The 13,086-nt window shown below is 41.3% G+C and overlaps 1 long non-coding RNA gene across 1 annotated transcript in view; it reads left to right on the top strand.

The window, feature by feature from the left end:
• Positions 1–1,370: 1,370 nt before the first annotated feature.
• Positions 1,371–13,086, top strand: part of LOC146377117 (uncharacterized) — a 31,990-nt gene continuing 20,274 nt past the window's right edge. Inside the window, exons 1-2 of the long non-coding RNA XR_014801606.1 lie at positions 1,371–1,756; positions 12,993–13,056. This is a non-coding gene — a long non-coding RNA (uncharacterized LOC146377117). The remainder of the gene's footprint in view (positions 1,757–12,992; positions 13,057–13,086) is intronic.

The following is a 13,086-nucleotide window of genomic DNA, read 5'->3' as shown; positions in this document are numbered from 1 at the left end:
AAACGGAATTTGTGAAATTTAACTTATTAATAAGTTCGCAGGGAGTTAGCTTGCTAGTTTCCATTTTAAGATAATATAACATATTGTGACTGAGGGATTTCTGTAAAAATTAAAACGTACAGCTCTGCTATTATATAAACACATTAGCTCAGTGAAGCTGGAGGATGAACGCTAACTTGATAAAAATTAACATGAGGGTTCTCGATGGTTAGGGACAAATGCGATCGCCAGGATCCTGTAAATGGACCAAACTTCAGTCAGGAGAACAACTGAGATAATCCATCCACAATACGAGGTTAGTCAGTAAAATACTGCTGCATGGTCTGGACTGTAGTTACAGCGTAAGGTTTTAAAAACTGAGCTTTAAAACATGCTGCTGATGAATATTGGTAATAAAAACCGAGAGAGGCCGACAATGATCACTGACTTTTTTCAGGGGCTTGTTCAGATTAAATAGAATAAGACAAAAACTGAACAGCCTTAATAAATGCAGAGTAGTTTGGACCCGGAAGCAGGGTTCATACGCCATCACTTAAAGATAATAGATAAGGAAATTTCTCCCCAATTCTGCTCCATAAGTAGTGTTAAATGCAGGTATAATGTCCAGGCTCAAAATGGTAGCAGGATCTGGCAAATCTGTCATATCAATCACACTGTAACTGCAGAAGAGCAGCATCTTCCTGAACTGACTGTGGTGAAAGTGAGGATGAATGGACAGCAATTTGACCAACTGCAGGAGAGATGACAGCTCACAGCGAGGCAGACAGCCGCTTAGCCACTGAGTCCTAACCTCTGTCTTTTTCTTTGGTTGTCTTTCTACCGCTCTCTTTCTGCTCATCTGTTTGTTCCTTGCATCACCAAATCATGACTGCTCTCCTTGTTCCCGTTTTATCATACATTTGATTCCTATACTTAAAAAATATCTCCTGAAGAGGCTTCATTGATTCAGTCTACAACCATTCGAGGCATCCATCTCCCATTCCTTTCCTCTATTCATCAGTATCTTTTCCTCTTCCTTTTCATCCCTCCTTTCATTCCCACACTTCCTTCCACTCCCATTCTCCCTCATCCTTCTTTCCTTCCTTCATCTCCTTCTTAAAACCTCAAACTCGCAGAGAGGATGTAGTGAGGCGAGACCTCGGCATCGATGGGAAAAAAAAAGGGAGAGACCATCAGCTCGCAGACGGAGGGATGCAGAAAAGGTATAGGTTGGAAGGTAGTAGTATAGGCCTTCTAAGTCCTCCCTCCCCCCTCCCCTCCCTCTGTGCATCCCATCAGCCCCCCCCCCCTTTTCCTGTGCCAGGGTGGTATGACCTGCTGGATTACAAAACAGCCCTCCCATGTGTCTGCCTGTTCTCTGTGCCAGCCGAGAGACAAGCGATACCAAGCTCCTGGAGCACTGATGAGGGCGACAGAGAGGAGGAGAAGAAGAGCGGGAGGAAAAAAGAAGGAGATGAGTAAAGAAGAAAGTGAGTGAGAAAGTGAATAAAGAGTTTCCAAATGCAGAGCATGGAAAGTAGGAGAGTAAGAGAAAGATGAGGAGAAAGAAGAAGAACGTAGTAGAAAAAGAGGCAGGAAGTATGAAGATATAGCACGGGAAGATAAACACTATAGAAACAAAAAAGAGTGTTCAGGAAGCAGAGGAGGGAGTTTTGAGTGATAGCGAACATACTGTAGATGAAAGCTGTCGGAGGAGTGGGACGCTGAGAAGCGTCAGCATTGTCAGAGCATGTTCAGCCCTCAGGGACAGCCAGGGGTAAGTCACACACTACTCTGCTGCACATGCATGCATTCGACATCCACCGCTCTACACGCACGCACGCACACACACACACACACACACTTTCACTCAGGCGTTTACACACTACAGCATCTCAGTGTATGGATATGCTCCCCTTTCAGAAAGGCCTAAAGGCTACATTTCATACCTAGTGGACACTTGACAATCTTTCAACAAAGTCTTAAATGCTGTTCCAGTCAGGTTAAACGGTTTTCCAGTCGGTAGGAACATTCTCCTGATGTGGCCAGCCCTGCAGGTCAGAAGCTTTATCGCGCGTTTAACGAAGGAAGATCTCACAGACCTGAAAGGTACCAACTTCTGCACGCAAAATCAACTGTGACAGTGTTTAACGGACATTAATGATGCCTCCATTTGTGATCTGTACTTTTCTTTGCCTTTGTTAGGATACTGTAGCATGTTATCACATAATAGGATTGATCAAGAGCGGAGTCATCAGGGGACAATGGTGTAGAGAGAGTGAGGGGAGCTTTGGCTGCATGGAATCAATTTCATATGATGTTTGACAGGCTGTCATGGAATCATTATGCAACCCCCCCGACACAAAGAGATGCTTTAAAAAGCTGTGTGTGTGTGTGTTTGGATTGTAGTTGTAGTGCACTTACACATTCCTGTAGCACACAATCAACCTCTCATTTGAGCTCAGTTTCAAAATAAGCAAGACCCAAACCAGGTTACAGAAGCCATTTAGAAATTTTTCTGGCTGGGAAAGGAATCATGGGTAGAGTTTTTCATGTGAGAGAGGCTTGCCAGTTCTAAGGAGTTGTTAGGCTGATAGTTAGCAGCACTGGACATCAAATTGATTCCTATGCTAGCAGGCAATGGGTCACTAAACCCAGTGGAATTGAAGGATAGAGTGGGTTTTATTATCTGAATGAGTCCTTGGATTGAGTTGCTTTAACCCCCTGGGGTGGAGGAATTACAGGAAAGGAGGAGGAGAGGGCTGGTGCTCTCAGTGTCGCTGGGCGCTCCGCAGCAGCAGCCATATTAGCTCAGTTACAGGCCTCAGGAGGACAGCTGGGTGGCAGAGGTCGTCATGGTGAAAGGGGATGGGGGGGGGCGTCATGGTAAGTGGTTGTCATGGAGACTGTGCATGTGCTTCTGATGAAGTTGAGTGGGTGGGGACCCTGTGGACGAGGCTCACCTGGTCTAGTGAGATCATTATGATTGTTTTCTACCTGGAGCAGTTTTCTTTTTTCATTATTCACAATGTAAGCATTCACATTGTTATTTGGTTTAGTATCTCTGAAAGTCTTAATACTTAATGTTTATTATTTATTCACCAAGAGTAAAAGAAACAGCTGTTAACATGGCAGGACTGGAGAGACAAGGCGGGGTCAGTGGTTTTTTGTCTAAGCTCTGGAAACAAGCTTGCAGCTTGTGTTGATATTGACAGAGTATCAACGCAGCTCTGACACCATGTGCTTCATTCATTAATCCACAGATAAATTCAGCCTTGCACATGCTCAGAGCTGCTGGTGTCAGATGCATTCAGAAAGCTGTTTTAAACAAAAAAGGTTTTTTAAAAAAACCCCGCAAGGTCTTTTCATCCTTTAAACTGAGCTGAGTGTCAATTCTGGTGAAGTAAAATATCTCAAAGATGTTTAAATGATCGTGTTCGTGGGCTTGGGATCTCCTTATTTGCATAGAATGGCACAGAGAGGAGTACACAGAGCTGGGTAGCTCATTACTATGCCAAGATAGAGCAGGTACTGTACATGTGGCACCAGCCCACCCTGCCTCATCCGCCGCCCTCCCCCACAGGTTCCGTTTATCTAAGCTGATATCACACACGCAAAAACATATTTTTTCTCTTATCCTGTTTTCTTTTTCATACTCTATCATAGTATGATCAGTTTACACCCCCACCCCCATCCCCCCATATATCTAAAAGCTTCTTTTATGTGCTAATAATTGCCCAAAGCATTGATACTGATAGCTTATGAGTTTGTATATTTGGCCAGCTTTTATGCCATGAAGCCTCTGTGCTCTCACATGCCAGCGAGCACAAGCGAGAGATAATTTGAATATCTGAAATACACGGAGCAGTTGCTGTATGCAGCGGTGTACTGCAAACCCCCTCCACTCTTCTGTGAATCACACAAACACTTATTGGAAAACGTTTGAATATTTCTCATTAATTCCTATTGTTTCCCTGCTTTGTCGTGACAGGTGTTTGGAACCAGAGCGGAGCTCCAAGCTGGTTTAAAAACGTTGCATTTCAATTTTAAAACCCAATAAAAAATTAATCCAAACCAAGCATTTATATTAAAAAAATCTGATTAGTTTTGTTTGATTTATTTGATTCGATCTGCACTAATTCAGCCTGCTTGTCTCGCTGACTGTTTGGTCATCCTTGTGCTCTCTTGTCAAGAGGCTGTGAGGCGGCAGCCTCGGTGGCCAGGCCATCTCAGAGAATACAGCGGTGTCATCATACACGGGGAAACTTGTATTTCACTGAGACTGGCCACTGACCCTGCTGCTGTGTGTGTGTGTTTGTGTGTGTCAGTGAGATGGCCTCTGAAGGAAAAGGAGTGGGTATCCATATACTGTGCTTGAGTGAGGGGCCTTGGGTGTGGCATTCACTGACTGAACGCCTTTGTGCCACTCAGATGTGTTTAATCCTCTCGAAATTTGTCTGCATCCTTTTTCTTTTCCTTTAGCTTTGTTAGTTTTATTAAAAGCATTTTCAGAGAATGACATGGAGTGGTGGAAAGGCATGTGTAATGGAACACAGTGTACTATAAAGAGTCATATCTTCCACCGGGATCGCATTGAAGCTGAGAAAACGCAGACCATCAAAGAAGCTCTCTCACATACTCATACATTATTTTAAAGCGCTGCTTGATTATGGTTGCAATTAAAGGCTGTAATATATTTATAATGTTTTTCAGTCTATCAAAGAAGTTCCTGACATTTAACAGTAATTATTGTGCCTCATAGTTTTCAAAGTAGGAAATGTAAGTAAGTTTTCTGATGTTAATAAATACTATTCATTTAAAACATTTTTACACATTACGTATAAAGGCCTGCAGGTGAAATGTCTGTGTGACAAACTTTAACTCTTCATGGCTCCAAAGTCAGATCTCATTGTGTTCACATTAAATCCCAGACAGTAGACAAGTGCTTCTGCACTGCTCTCTACAGGTGAAAACACATTATGAACGAATAACATAAACTTAAGAAATATACTCAAAGATTACATTACTGATGAAATCTCACTGCTCACTGGATTTCACCTGCATGTGATCTTTAACAAAAAGGTAATATATGTATGTTAAGTGAAAGAGTACCTACTAGTTAGTAGAAGGACAATTACAATTATATAGATTTTTCAAATCTATCTTGGTTATAAAAAACGGACAATGGTACACATGGGTCAAGTTTCCTTGAGAACAAACTAACATTTGTATCTGTAATAGAGCGAGCAATAATTATCATATATAAGCTGCACTAAGTGAACTTTGTGAAAATGGCAACTCAAATCCTCTACTCCACTTCATTCCCGTTCACATCCTTGTCCATAGTTTTGTTTTGTTTTTGTTTCTTTACCATAAACCCAATTCCTACTAATACGTATTTGTTATTTCAAATGTATATAACAAGCTTGACCTAAAAAGAAATAGTTAGACATAAGAAAACGCTAAAATATACAGAAAATATGGATATGAAATGTAAGCCTTTTTAAAATAGTAAAAATGTTCATTCATTCTTAATGTTTCCATCATTTGCAGAAAATACCTGCAAGAAAAAGTAGTGAAAATTACCAACAGGTAGGTGTAAGTACTGTACAGTTAACAGAGTAGAAGGCACATCAGACAACGCTTACTTGAGCATGCACGTGTATTCGTGCACGTTGCTGAAATCCTTTGTTCTCCATCACAGAGTCGATAACAAAGACACTTACCCACAAATCCAATTAGAGTTTTTTTTAAATGGGTGTTTCAACACATCTGTACTTGCAGACATGTTGCAAAATTGTCTAAATTTCACTTTCACTGCAGAGTTAATAATTACAAATGTGACTTCATTTGCACCCTTTTATTTTATTTAATTACACTTCATTTGAAAACTTGTTTAACAAAGCTGCTGAGGAAAGTACAAAGGCTTATCAGATAGGACGTTAATTAATTTCATCTTATAATTAAAAAAAAATCAAGCCAAAGCAAAAATACGATTTACAAACTTCAGCAGGTGTGTTCTGATTTATTTTAAATAAAAACCATGAAAAAAAACCCATAATGCACTTTGGTGCTGGATCAACACTGTATGGTGTGTTCATGGGAGAGCAAAGTGTCTTTTCTTGCATGTGTGTGTGTGTGTTTTTTTTCTAATTAGTAAGACAGATTGTAAATGTTGCTTGGATAAAATCCTGACCCTCACAACCTGTCTTGTTTCCACAGCAGTGCTGCCTGCTACAAATGCAGCCAGTATGCGGATCAGAACAGGAAGCCAGCTCGGCTTTTTGTCACACACAACCACTTTGCTAAAAGGTAGCCGTCTGCTGTTTTTAAGATTTACGTCTATAAGATTTACACCATGTCTGCACATTCAAAAAATACAGACGGCTAAGTTGACGACTTGGCTGGACTCAAACGCCTCGGTCAGCAGGATATAAACCACAGTGGCTCAGTTCAGACCAGTACTATCACACCAAACTGCCATATCTTAGAACATTAATTAGCTGTCTATCTTTTTTTTATAAAGGCCTAGAAAATAGCTGAGCTGTGTTAGGGCTTGGACCACCATTCTTTTAGTAACCCTCATTCTCTGTGAAAACACTCCACTCTGCTTCCTGCTCCTCTCCCTTTAAAATGCCAAAGTTGGCCCAGCGGACTTTAATTCCTTAACGCTTCCTCATTAGCCCTGTGTTAAAACACCAGCAGCTTCCTATCCTTGTAATGGCACCATTACATCCATCAATAATGCAGTGGGGGTAAGTACAGGTAGCTTTACTGCCCCTCAGGACTAATAGAACGGACACGAGAGCAGTTTCCTCACCCAAGTGGCCTCGCCAAACAAAGGTTTGTAAGGGTGTGTGTTTGTTTATCCTCACCCATAATGCCTTTAGTGGATAACACACAAATACGTGCTTATGTAGTCACATGTTACACAGTGTGTACGTGCGAGGAAAACACACATCCTACATTGCTGTATCACAGCAGGGTGCAAAAATGTAGACAAAGTAACTGTGGAAATATACCACATGCTCTCACAAGCATTGTGCATCACACGCATCACATGATCACATGGTGTGTGAGTGGGAGTCTTTGTGTGCTGTAAGCATATAGAGTGGAGGAAGTGTGTGTGTGTGTGTATGTGTTGGAATTCCTAGAGTAAAGAGAGGGTACAAGAAGATAGATTGTTGATGCTGCATGTTTCTTTTTTACTAGACACTGTGAGAAAGTGTGTGTGTGTGTGTGTGTGTGGGAGAGTGCTACTCCTACATGTATCCATCCAGACAGAGCTACGCAGCCGTGTGGGAGGGGTTATGAGAACAATGATGGGTTCTCGTCTCTCCCTCCCTGCACACAGTGTGTATGAGCGCGTGGGAGCACATGCATGATGACTGTGTGTGTGTGTGTGTGTGTGTGTGTGTGTGTGTGTGAAGGGTGATGGACTCTCACATGTGGCTGTGGAACTGAAAGGTAAGCCCTTTTTCTTTATCTTGGTGGACTCCTTCAGTCTACGGACTTTAAGAATGTTTTGAAATTAATTTTCATATTCTCTCTACACACCTGGAAGATATTTGACTCCTATCTATCACCCTAACATGTCTTAACTGTATGCTCATCTTTCTTTGTTCACGTTGCCTGCCTCTCCACTTTGAGCACTTAGGTACTTAGTGTGTCTAAGTGGGATTGAACATATTAAAGAGATTATTGGCTCACAGTAACTCCATCATCCACACCTACCATTTGTCATGTGTCAGTTTCATGTGTGCGTATATTAGCTGTGGGCTGCGACAAACCCTCTGAGACAGTTTACCCTCAGTCCCAATTTGTCCAAACGGTTTACGACAGGGTTCCCCGAGGATACACCTTCCATTTTTCATTGTCTTCCCACGCTTGTCTCGCTCTGTCTGACACACATACATACACACACACACACAGAAGCACACAAATGCAGTGCATATGTGTGCATCCTACATGGTGGCAGTGGCGGCATTTCCATATCAAAGACTGTCTCCCATCAAAGGAGCTGTAATGGGCGGTAAACTTTCCATAATCATTTGTTGCGGGCTAATATTAGCTCCTGGCTGTGTAGTAGAATGACATCTGAGGCACAGACAGGAAGAGGAAGCATAGCGGGAGGTGGGAGAATTAGAAGGGAGTAGAGGGTGAAAGGTAGAGGGGTCGTGGAGATGAGGCGAGCGTGAATGAGATGAAGGAAAAGGACAGTGGAAAGAAAAGAAACAGAGCACAAAGGCATCAGGAGGAAGAGGAAAGAGACAGGCAGTGTGGAGTAATTTCACACGCCTGGTTGCTCCCTGCAGACAGCACACCCCCCTCCACTCCAAAATCTCACACACATGCACACACACACACATACTACATCTCTGCCCCCCACCCCCACTGGCTGGCGGGGTGGGGGTGGGGGGCAGGCATAGCGGCCCTTTGTTTGACATATAGCTGCACACAAAGACATTCAGACCTGAAGTAGCAATGGAGAGTACACCCCTCCACACACACAGTCAGACACTCTCATCAGGACCACTTCTGATTGGCTCAAACTAAACAACGTGCTGATGCTGGAGGTTGCCTCTATAATCAAACAATGCTTCTGGTTGCATTTCTCTTTCCAAACGTCTGCACTCTTCTTCTCTGACATTATAAAATGCACTAATAATGAAGCTGCTTCCAAGAGAAGCTGCAAGAGACCTTTGTCTCCCCTCAGACAAAAGAGGAGCTATTGACTCTACAGAGCACATCAGCTCGCTCTGAGACCATTCCTGTCCTGAGGTGATGCGAGTCGACTGTCACCGGTATCCTCGCAGAGACCCGACATGAATCATTACACTGAATGTACAGTTCTCAGCGATCAATGTTTTTTTTTTTCATCTTCCAGTTTTGTATTCAGAACAGAAGCCAGAGTGTCTGTTGTGGGTAGGATTTTTTTTTAAAGGTTTGATGCATATGGATCGTGAGTAAGAGCAGCATTTTGCCTCCATATGGTGCCTGAACGATGAAGGGGCATTCAGTGATAACCCGGCATGAAAGTGATTGGTGCACCAGCGTGCGTGTCTGATGAAATCAGCCATAGGTTAAACACCGTTGCATTGTCGGGGCACGGGAGCAGAAGTGCAGTAGTAAATGAAATGTTAAAGCTTTACTTACACCTGTTAGTGCTACTGTGCCCTTCTGCTACTGTGCCGCACACAGATTAACGCCACCATGACAGAGACGCGGCAGCCATCTTTGTTTACTACCAGCTTTTCTTTTTGTGTATTACACTGAAGAAGAAACAAAGGTTCGGTCTCGAGGGTTGTGGTGGGGCTGATTTTGTGGCAGTAAAAGAACATCCTACTTTTTTTCTGTTTTGTAGTTAAGGCTTCTTTCCATATTTCAGGGGGGATCTTTTCAATGAGATGACAAGCTTTCTGCAGGAATCTGTACTAAATGGATTTCACACCACACTCCTCGCAACAGGGGATTTATGGCGCTGGCGGGCAAGAGAGCAGTATCTGCCACCAGAATGTCAGCACTTTCCAATCCGCCATTTGAACTGCAAAACACTGTGGTTTCCCACAGTGTTTTGCAGTGTACAAGACACTGTACAAGATAGTTCACGGCATCAGCCCCCCTTGGAATCCTTAAAAAAAAACAAAAAAAACAAACTTGAAACATAAAACGGAGCTGGTGTTTCTCCACGATAAAACCAGAAGTAAAACCCACAGAGGACACGAAGTCTGTGGGTATATACAAAGTGTAAGGCATTTCTGTTTCTAAGAAGTCTTTGTGAACGTGAGGAAGCCCAACCCTGCATTTTTTTTTTCAATATGGAAGTTATTACCACAGCGCTTAATCCTGCACACTGTGTGCAGCTACTTAGAGAGAGAGAGAGAGAGAGAAAGTGTGTGCATGAAGGGGAGGGGAGAGAGGGGGGAGAAAGAGGTGAGGCTTTAATTCCAGCTGAGGATGGCAGGTATGTTAAAACCAGATAAAACGAGACATTAATTGAGTGACAGAGTTTGCTAGTGGGTTTTATCACAGGATACGTGTGTGTGTGTGTGTGTGCAGGCTTGTGAGAAAAAGAGGATTTATGCTTGTGTGGTCTTACTGAGTCTCTCTTTTTTTTCTTTTTTTGGTTTGCTGGTTTTGGGCCATTCCTAGGAGCCCGGTGTGTAGGCAGGAGGTGTGAGAGCGAGGATAGGTGAACCAGGTGCCGCTTCCTTCCTCAGCGTGTGCAGCTGTCTCAAAAGCCTCTTGATCCCAACAGAAACTTGAAATCAGAGAGCTTTGATAGGCCACTTGGAGGGGAGGCTTTAAAAGATGTGAACGTCCTTGCACGTCATTTCTCTTCAGATGCTGTGATTTGTGTCGAAATCTCCAGATTCTCACACAGTTCGAATCACCTCCAGGAAAGAGCAAAAGTGACCCTTTTCTCATACACGGACATACGTGAGTCCCGAGTTTGTTAATCAGTGCTCAAAAAGTTTTTGCCACAGTTGAAAGCTAATACTATTCAAGGCCTTGTGTGAGTGCGTCTCCAGCAGCCTCCGTCTGACGCTTTTAGCGGGGCTTTGAGGACACATTTGCTTTCATTTGAGGAGCAGACCGAGGTAATTTTGACCAGACCCTGGAGCCTCTGTGCTCATCTTTTCTATTCCCATCTCTTTTTTAGGCTGCCCTGATTCCATATCCTGGTTTTTTTGTAGAGGAGGTGAGGGACTATTGTAGCACAAAGTACAGCATTCACTCTGATGGTAACAGAGATACATGTGAACATAACGCACCCCTGAGTGCGCCATATGACGCCTCATTATATTTCACTGACTGATACAGTTCAGGCTTTCACAGGAATTAAAGGCTCAGTTTGCCTAAAATACAAACAACACTGTTAGCAAAGTCAGATAAAAGCAACATTATCCACATGGATGCATTAACCTAACCATGGATTTAAGAGTTGTTGATAATTATAAATGGTTTAAACAGCTTCTTGGTTCTTCTTCTTCTTCTTTTTTTTTTTTTTTTTTTTTTTTTTTTTTTACAAATACTAATATCAGTTTGTGTGATCAGTCAGATGATCTGCATATGACTTTGAGCTGACAATGAGCAAAATGGGCCTCATTCATGCATTTGTAAGCCGAATTAATTAAAGCGCAATGTATGGAAGCCTAATAGGTGATTATGTATTTAAATGAATGTTATTTGCATAATATATCCATTTTGTTAATGCTGGTAATCGATTTTTGTGATTGCAGCCTATTTCCAAACATACACAAGAATAATAGCAAACAGTCACTTTATAATGTGCTTACAAACAACGATAAACTACATTAATGACTTTTATTATTTATTGTTATTGTTATAGTTCATTATTATTATTCACCCTGAAAGAATAACTCTGTTGCATAGGATTTTGAATGACATAAACAGAATATGCATAAAACACAATAAAGATAAAAAAGAAATAAATCCCTGCATCAGTTGCATCAAGTACAACATGGCATGATGTAAGCATGAAAAAGTGAATCGTATTTATCATTTAACATAAGAATTTATATTTTAGTAGCTCCATAATGTAAAGATTATCCACCATACAGTCTTTTCACTTCATAATGTGAAACTTAAAATTTAAAATTCTATTTAGACGCTTCTTCCTTCCAAGTAACATTTTCAGATTAGTTTGTTGTTAAAAATGAAATATTAATACTTGATAAGATTGTAAATAGTTATGTAATTATTCTATAGCTTTTGCACAGTTCTTGTCTTTTTCCACCTCCGTACAGTTCTGAGTAAATTCATTTGCCAAAAAATAGACAAACACATATTAAAGATGAGTTTTACACAGTATAAGTGTATATATAGTAATTACATTTTCTACTGCCATTTTAAGGAAATCATTATTGTGAGTCATTTTGGATGCAATAATCATGCTGTGGAAATTTGATATCATGACAGTCTGCAGCTGCACCCTGTCACAGAAGCAGGTAATCACCTTTCAGATACCTGTTATGAAGAAATCATGGAAAAATTCAAATTTTTTACACAATATTTTTTATTGTAGGGTCTACCTTACATTATTAAGCACCTTGAGGCGACTGCTGTTGTGATTTTGCGCTGTATAAATAAGGTTGAATTGAATTGAATTGAATTGAATTGATGATATTTTTTTACCATCTTTAATTCCATGTTGTGGTAAATATATTTTAGCCCTTTGTAACCTGCTATGACAGCACAACTTTTGTTATATTAAAAATTATAATAATAATTAATTCAAACAAAAAAAACAACCAGATGAGGTGTATTATTTTGGAACTTTTCAGTGATGTTTTACCGCTTTTGCAAGACTGGTTTAGAATCTAATGCATACAATAAAATCAACAGAATTGAATAAGAGTACAAAAACATATTTGCAGGGAATTTTGTGATCAAGCTGTTTAATTATTATAGACTCTTAATTAATATGAAGTTATTATATCCTGAGTGCGAAACTGAATCCATCCTTTTGGGGACTGTGTCTTGCTGACACACCCAGCACCACCAATAACTCTCATCTCTGAGGAAAAATATTCAGATTCCATTTAGTCTCCTCTCACACTTAAATCAATAACCATCCACTCTGTTACACCCCAACAACATCTGCCTCCATTGGTCCAAAGACGGCAGTTGCTTTTTCTCTGAGCCAATTGATGCTGATAATCATAGGTATGGAGCTGCAGGCTGTGCGTGTGCATGATTAACGAGACTGCTATCAACACAAAACGGACCTCAGCGCCGCAGCGCTGCTTGGGACAGACATGGTCAACGGGGAGGTGCATGTATATGTACACACGGATGCAAAGCACATGCATCATGCCTGTGTGCAGTCGCTGACCATGCTTATGTGATTTATTACAGTTAATTAATACAAAGATTCTATATGTGTGAGGAGTCCCAGTCCAGCCTGTTTAGCACACACCACTGGCCCTCTATTATTATTCTTAAAGGAAAACAAATTAATTACTCTGACATTTGCTTTCCTCCCACAGGCCGGCCGTCAGCCTTTATTTGGAGAGCAGAAGCTTTTCCACACTACCTGAAATCAGCTGAGAGGTAGGAATTACTGCAAATGAGTCTGTTTAC

The sequence above is a fragment of the Perissodus microlepis genome, chromosome 11 (assembly GCF_051167445.1).
Source record: "Perissodus microlepis isolate ML-2025 ecotype Zambia chromosome 11, ASM5116744v1, whole genome shotgun sequence".
NCBI lineage: Eukaryota > Metazoa > Chordata > Actinopteri > Cichliformes > Cichlidae > Perissodus > Perissodus microlepis.
The sequence above is the reverse complement of the archived record's forward strand: the minus strand, read 5'-3'. Positions and strand labels throughout refer to the sequence as shown.